This window comes from Tripterygium wilfordii, chromosome 14, assembly GCF_013401445.1.
Source record: "Tripterygium wilfordii isolate XIE 37 chromosome 14, ASM1340144v1, whole genome shotgun sequence".
In the NCBI taxonomy this organism is placed as follows: Eukaryota; Viridiplantae; Streptophyta; class Magnoliopsida; order Celastrales; family Celastraceae; genus Tripterygium; species Tripterygium wilfordii.
In genome coordinates, this window is record NC_052245.1 from 8,325,422 (window position 1) to 8,333,838 (window position 8,417).

The 8,417-nt window shown below is 37.3% G+C and overlaps 1 pseudogene; it reads right to left on the reverse strand.

Moving 5' to 3' along the window:
* Window positions 1–7,519: 7,519 nt before the first annotated feature.
* Window positions 7,520–7,620, reverse strand: LOC120015808 (annotated as a pseudogene).
* Between the last annotated feature and the right edge of the window lie 797 nt (window positions 7,621–8,417).

Here is an 8,417-nt window from a genome sequence, read left to right on the forward strand (position 1 = left end):
CACACTTATAGCTTGTGCGTTTTGATTCATCAATGAGTGAGCCACGCAATATTGTCAATATACATGGTGGATTGGATATATGCCACTAGGGTATGGGAGAATACCTACAATATAGTTATTCATGTACTTTCAGGTTACGAAAGTGTAAGTACCCACCTGAGAGGTTCAAATTAATCTACCCAAAAACTATGCACAGTGATCCTTATGGATCAAACGTTAGTATTTGGATTGATCGATGGGTCAATCTGATACGCTTAGTGGATAGATACAAAAGAACCGGGAGCTTAGGGGAGGAGTGTTTGATAGTATACAAACTCTCACTCCAACTTATCGGGTGTTGCATGGAGGATATATTCGTACACATCTCACAGGTCAGGGAAAGGTTTCTAATAAGGAAAAGCCTCGATGTAAGAATCATACATCTCTAGGGGTTTATCCATATTTTAGGTAGTGTCAGTCGAACATTGGATTAAAATATTATTCCTAGTCATAGGGCTTGGCGGTAAAGAATAATATTTCGGGAGCCTAGATTTGTATGTCCTGCGGAGTCCCCTTGGTAGCCCCCATTTTAGTCTCTCGTCTTATTAGTGGAAGATCGATAAAATTCACCATATCACAACGGTTATTGGGACATTTACAAGAAGAAAAAGTGGAATGTTGTACTCTATTTAGTGTTCTTATCAGTCTAGGTTTCTAGTTTCGCTTTCATACAATGTTTCGTTAGGAAAAGATGCCAATAGACAAGGTTATGTTTGAAATTGCACAAAACGTGAAAAGCTCGTCTATGGAGAGTATTGAGCAATTACAAAGCATCAAAGTGGACCATTGTGCTCTATTTTAGTGTTCTTGGAAGTCTGACTTGCTAGTTTATCTTTCATTCAACATTTCATAAAGTAAAGATGCGAATAGCCCAAGTTATGTTTGAGATTGCATAAAAATGTAAAAAGCTCATCTATGGAGAGAGTCGAGCAATTGCAAACCATCAAATTGGACGGTTGTACTCTATTTAGTCTTCTTAGATGTCTTACTTGCTAGTTTAGCTTTCGTACAACGTTTTGTTAGGAAATTATGCCAATTGACCAAGTTATGTTTGAAATTGCACAAAAACATGATAAGCTCGTCCGTGGAGAGAGTTGAGCAATTCCAAAGCATCAAAGTGGTCTATTGTACTCTATTTTGTGTTCTTCGAAGTCTAACTAGCTATTTAGCTTTCATACAACATTTCGTTAGGAAACAATGCCAATAGACCAAGTGATGTTTGAACTTGCATAAAAATGTGAAAAGCTTGTCTAAGGAGAGAGTTGAGCAATTCCAAAGCTTTAAAGTGGGCCAATGTACTCTATTTAGTGTTCTTAGAAATCTAACTTGGTAGTTTAACTTTCATACAACGTTTCATTAGGAAAAGATGTCAATAGACCAAGTTATCATTGAAATCGGACAAAAACATCAAAAGTTCCAATATGGGGAGAGTTGAGCAACTCCAAAGCATTAAAGTAGACTATTGTACTCTATTTAGTGTTCTATAAGTCTAACTTGCTATTTTAGCTTTCGTAAAACATTTCGTAAGATAAAGATGCTAATAGACCATGTTCTGTTTGAAATTGCACAAAGACTTGAAAAGCTCATCTATGGAGATGTTTGAGCAACTCCAAAGCATCAAAGTTGACTTGAAAAGCTCGTTTATAGAGAGGGTTGAGCAACTCCAAAGCATCAAAGTTGACCATTGTAATCTATTTAGTGTTCTTAGAAATCCAAGTTCCTAGTTTAGCTTTCATACAATGTTTCGTTAGGAAAAGATGCCAATAGACAAGGTTAGGTTTGAAATTGCACAAAACATGAAAAGCTCATCTATGGAGAGAGTTGAGGAACTACAAACCATGAAAGTGGAGCATTGTGCTCTATTTTGTGTTCTTCGAAGTCTAACTTGCTAGTTCAGCTTTCGTATAATATTTTGTAAGGTAAAGATGTGAATAGCCCAAGTTATGTTTGAGATTGCATAAAAATGTGAAAAACTCGTTTATAGAAGTCTAACTGATAGTTCAGCTTTCGTACAACATTTCATAAGATAAAGATGCGAATAGAGCAAGTGATGTTTGAAATTATACAAAAAGGTGAAAAGCTTGTCTATGGAGAGAGTTGAGTAATTCTAAAGCATCAAAGTGGACCGTTGTACTCTATTTAGCGCCGGAAGAAAGAGATCATTGAGCCTATTTTGCCGAGCTAAGGTTTGGAACCCTTTTTTTGAGTCTTTTTATAAAAAAAGAATAAGCTAAGGGGGCTGGGAATCGCAAGAATTGAGAAGTCCTCCATTGAATTGAATGGGGTGGGAAAGACAGGTTCGGAAATGGCCGGATTAGCAGGAGGAAGGGCGGCCCCACCCTGAAACAACGGTGTACGTACATAAAGAAAGAGGCTTGGTTATGGCCTTTACTTGATAGAGCTTAGCTTTCGTATAACGTTTCGTTAGGTAAAGACGCGAATAGACCAAGTTATGTTTGAAATTGCACAAAAACGTGAAAATACACAAAAACGTAAAAAACTCGTCTTTGGAGAGAGTTGAGCAACTCCAAAGTATCAAAGTTGACCGTTGTACTCCATTTAGTGTTCTTAGAAGTCTAACTCGCTAGTTTAGATTTCGTACAACATAAAAGATGCCAATAATCCAAGTTATATTTGAAATTACAAAAAAACGTGAAAAGCTCGTCTATGGAGAGATTTGAACAATTCCAAAGCATGAAAGTAGCCCATTGTTCTCTATTTAATGTTCTTAGAAGTCTAACTTGTTAGTTTAGCTTTCGTACGACATTTCATTTGGAAAAGATGCCAATAGACCAAGTTCTATTTGAAATTACATAAAAAAGTTAAAAGCTCATCTATATAGAGAGTTGAGCAATTCCAAAGCATCAAAATGGATCATTGTACTCTATTTAGTGTTGTTAGAAGTCTAACTTGCTAGTAACTTTAGCTTTCGTACAACATTTCATTAGGAAAATATGTCAATAGTCCAAGCTATGTTCCAAAGCATGAAAGTGGCCCGTTGTACTCTATTTAGTGTGTTCTTTGAAGTCTAACTTTCTAGTTTAGCTTTCGTACAACGTTCCGTTAGGAGAAAATTCCTTAAACTAAGCTATGTTTGAAATTGCTCAAAAAGTAAAAAGCTTGTCCATGGAGAGAGTTGAGAACCTACAAATCATCAAAGTGGACCGTTGTATGTACTCTACTATTTAGTGTTCTTAGAAGTCTAACTTGATAGTCTAGCTTTCGTACAACGTTTCATAAGGTAAAGATACGAATAGACCAAGTTATGTGTGAAATTGCACAAAAAGTTGAAAAGCTTTCCTATGGAGAGAGTTGAATAATTCCAAAGCATCGACGTGGACCATTGTACTCTATTTAGTATTCTTAGAATTCTAACTTGCTAGTAGTTAGTTTAGCTTTCATACAACATTTCGTTAGGTAAAGATGCAAATAGACCAAGTTATGTTTGAAATTGAACAAAAATGTGAAAAGCTCGTCGATGGAGAAAGTTGAGCAACTCCGAAGCATCAAAGTTGATCGTTGTACTCTATCTAGTGTTTTTAGAAGTCTAACTTGCTAGTTTAGATATCGTACAACATTTCATTTGGAAAAGATGCCAATGGACCAAGTTATATTTGAAATTATAGAAAAACGTGGAAAGCTCGTCTATGGAGAGAGTTGAGCAATTCCAAAGCATCAAAGTGGGCCGTTGTACTCTATTTGGTGTTCTCAGAAGTATAACTTGTTAGCTTTACTTTCGTACAGTGTTTTGTAAGGTAAAGTTGCGAATATCCTTAGTTATGTTTGAGATTGTACAAAAACGTGAAAAGCTCGTCTATGAAAATAGTTGAGTAACTACAAAGCATCAAAGTGGACCATTGTACTCTATTTAGTGCTCTTAGAAGTCTAACTTGCTAGTTTAGCATTCGTACAATATTTCATAAGGTGAAATTGCGAATAGAACAAGTTATGTTGGGAATTACACAAAAACGTGAAATGCTCATCTATGGAGAGAGTTGAGCAATTTCAAAGTATCAAAGTGGCCCGTTGTACTCTATTTAGTGTTCTTAGAAGTCTAACTTGCTAGTTTAGCTTTCATACAACATTTCGTTTGGAAAAGATGTCAATAGACCAAGTTATGTTTCAAATTGCACAAAAATGACAAAAGCTCTTCTTTGGAGAGAGTTCAACAATTGCAAAGCATCAAAGTGGACCGTTGTACTCTATTTAGTGTTTTTGGAAGTCTAACTTGCTAGTTTAGGTTTTGTACAACATTTCCTCAGATTTCTAATACTATGCTAAATGGAGAATCGATGTTTGGGTTTGTTTGTCAACTAAGACTAAAACAAGAAATTTAACAATTAACTAAGCAATTAACATGTGAATTTAAGCAAACCAAATTCCAAGTAATTAATTCAAGAGAGCAAACATTAGGGCACCCAATGTCACCACCACCTATCCTATTGAAATAACTTGGTTTGTTAATCCCTAATTCCCAATTCAATTGTTGACAATCGATTTCCCAACCTTTCAATGCTCCATTCCTGGTTACACCGAAAGTGTTTGCAATACTAATTCCTGTTATTCCTAACAATCGGATCAATTATCAAAAACCCATTAAGCACGGTGGTTAATCGTGTAGCGATTGCATAAGCCATTCACCTATATTCCTATAGTTCATGCAACATATGTCATCTATGGTGAGTGCAAACCCTAGGTATCTCCTTCTAACGTCAATCTAGGAAAAACATCATTCGAATGGTGATTAAGCATCCAAAAGTATTACGAACATCTATAAATAATCAATAATTAGAGAGGAATTAAGAACGACAAACCATGTTCATTCAATATTCAAAGTAGGGCTCCATTAAGACCCTAGTTAGAGGATTAGTTCCTCATATCATCCAAATACATAATCAAATCCAAAATAACAATCATAGATACAAGAAAACCCTGGAATCCCTGCTTCTTCCTTGCTCCTACATTGTCTTCCCAAAAAATCTCAAAACCCCAGCCTCTAAGAATGAGGTAAAAATCCTAAAAACTACCCTTTTATACCTCTCTAAACCCATATGTCGTTTATACTACAAACTCTTGTCATTTTGGGCTGTACGCACTTGAGTTTGGGGTAGTTTTGGAAAGCTAGAAATTAAAATTCATGACTCTGGGTAGGTTATGATCGATCGAAAGTGGTGTTCGATCGATCGGATTTCTTCACTCAGATGAAGACTTTATTTTGCTTTAGGAGTCCCATCCGATTAATTGGGATTCTCCTCTACCATCAAAACTTCATGCTTTCAATCCTTTTCGGCTTCGTTTCTCCAATGCTTGCCTTAACACCTGAAATGTGCAAATATCGACTACTTAGGCAATATCAATCCTCGATTCACTCAAAATGGTATGAAAATACATGTAAATGGTGTGTAATTATATGTATATAATTAGCACATAAAGAACCCCCATACTTAACCTTTTCTCGTTGATGTGCCGAATATATACATACATTTTTGCATCCTTTACACATAAGTTCATCCCATTTTGAGTTGATTAAGAGTTGATATTGCCTAAGAAAACTATATTTGCATATTGTAAGTGCCAAGGCAAAAAAGGGAGAAAAAGAGTGCAAAATGAAGATTTGGACTCCAGAACTGAGTTTCGATCGATCGGAGTCATTCCCGATCGATCGGACCTGCCAAAACACTAAAAAACTCGTGGAGGCAGATTGTATTTCCGATCGATCGGAAATATATCCGATCGATCGGTGGTACTATTCACAGCACGCGCAATTTCGCGAAAAAGTTCCGAATTCACTTGTTTTTAAGCCAAAACGACCCCAACTTGTTTTGACAACGACATAAGAGTTTGGGAAAGTATAAAAGTGCATAAAATAGGGTTGTGGGGGAGTTCTTGGAGGGGGTTTCATTCTACCACCATTGGAGAGCTTGGAGCCACCATTGGAGCTCGGAGAATAAGAGGGTCTACAAGGGGGTTTTCTCTCTCCTTTTCTATCGTAGTTTCAATAGTTGATTTCCTTTGTTTAATGATGTATTTTGCTTCCATGAGTGGCTAGATTTCTTACTAGGGACTTAAAGTAACCAAACCTTGAAGATTCAATAAACTTGGTTTCCTTATTTCTTGATTTCTCTCTCTCTCTTGATTGTCTATGGGTGTGATTAATGCTTTTGAATGTTTGACCATCATTCAATTGATTTGTTGCCTAGATTGAGACCGGAAGGAGATATCTAGGGTTTGCATCAAGCCATAGATGACATAGGGTGCATGAACCATAGGAATATAGGTTTGTGACTTATGCAATCGCTAAATGATTTCCATAGTTGTTAATGAGTTTTTGATATATTAATCCGATTGTTAGGAATAACAGGGATTTATGTTGAAAATATATTTGATGTATCTAGGAATAGAACATTGAATAGGTTGGGAAATCGATTGTCGTTATAGAGAGAGGAATTAGGGATTAAGGGACCAAGGGAATTGAATTGGATAGGTGAGGTGGCGTTAAGTATCCTAGTGCTTTACGTCCTTGGTTTCATACTTGTGTTTGATTTTTCTTTGTTCTTTTGCTTTAGTTTAGTTTAAAAACAAAATCAATCGCAAAACCTTTCCCCAATTTGCATAGTTGTTAGTAGTTTGACATTGATTTATATTGCCAACACATCCCTAGTGGAAACGATAATTTACTCACCTCTTTATTACTTGTGCGATTTGTGCGCTTACAATTAAATCCATATCAAGTTTTTGGCGCCGTTGTCGGGGATTGAGGCAATTGTTTTTTGTGTCAAATTAGGTTTTCAATTGTGTTAATTGGTTTTCAATTGTGTTAATTGGTTTTTATTTTTCTGCAGAAATTCTTTCTCTTGTATGAGCTTGGGAAGACATTCTATTCATTCGGAATTCATTGCAATTGATTTGGAGATTGAAAGGACTCTTCACAATCTTAGACGGGAGCTTATTAATAATCAATGGAAGGCATGGGAGACAATCAAGGAAGGGGGAATGTTGGTGATCTTGGTGGAGCTTTAAATGTGAATGATGGTAATGGTAATGGTGGAGGTGCTAATGGAAGAAATGGTGGTTAAGCGGTTGAAAACCCTCCTAGGCAATTTGATCCTCGCTCTCTTGAGGATTGTGCCAGGCCTACTTGGGATACAAATCCTTCAAGCATCTGCTATCCTCCTATCAATGCTACTAATTTTGAGATCAAGCCGGCTATCATCAACATTATCTCTAATTTGGTGGTTTTCTATGGTCTTCCTAATGAAGAGCCCAATGTACATCTTCGCTCTTTCTTGCATGTGTGCACTACTTTTGGGATTAACGGAGCTTCTAAAGATGCTATCTTGTTGAGGTTATTCCCATTTTCTTTGTGGGACAAAGCTAAGGGGTTGTTGATGTCCTTGCCTCCAAATTCTATCACCACCTGGGATGAGATGGCGGAGCAATTTTGACGAAATTCTTTCCTCTGGGCAAGGCGGTGCAAATTAGGGCAGATATAATGTCCTTTGCCCAAAAGGATCTTGAATCATTTTATGAGGCTTGGGAGCGCTTTAAAGGAATTATTCGAAGTTGCCCAAATCATGGTCTTCCAGAATGGATGGTGTACCAAGCTTTCTATAATGGGTTGTATATGCATACTAAGGAGACTATTGATGCGGCTGCGGGAGGTTCTTTTTTGACCAAAAATCAAGAGGAGGCTCGGGAATTACTTGATAAAGTGGCCAAGACCACTAACTCTTGGTCCTCGATGAGGGGGAATCCAATGCAAGGTGGATGTTGTAGAGATGATGAAGTTATGTCTACCTTGGCTATTATGGCAAAGAAGATTGATGCATTGACGCTAAATGAAGCTCAAGGAGTGCATGCTATGCAAAGCACGCCTTCTCATATGTCTTGTGCTTATTGTTGTGGACGTCATCTTAAAGGGGAGTGCCTTATTGCTTCTTCCTCTAACTCTAGTGAGCAAGTGAATGCCATTGGTGGAGGCAACTTCAATCAACCCCGCAATGATCCTTATTCCAACTTGTACAATCCAGGATTTAGGAATCACCCCAACTTCTCTTGGAGCAATACTCAAAATGTGCAAAATCCTCAACATCTAGTGCAGCCCCAAGAGAAGAAGAGGGATATTGATGAGATATTTTCAAAGCTAGCCGGAGGCCTAGATACACTTACAACTCATACCTCCCAATTTATGACAAGGACGAAGCAATACATGAGCAAAACCGATGCCACTCTACAAGCTCAAGCAAATTTGATGCAAAACTATGGATCGTCTATACGGAATCTTGAGGTACAAATGGGGCAAATAGCTAACACTTTTTCATATAGAGAAAGAGGTACATTGCCAAGCCAATCGGAGGTGAATCCAAAAGGGAAGGAGA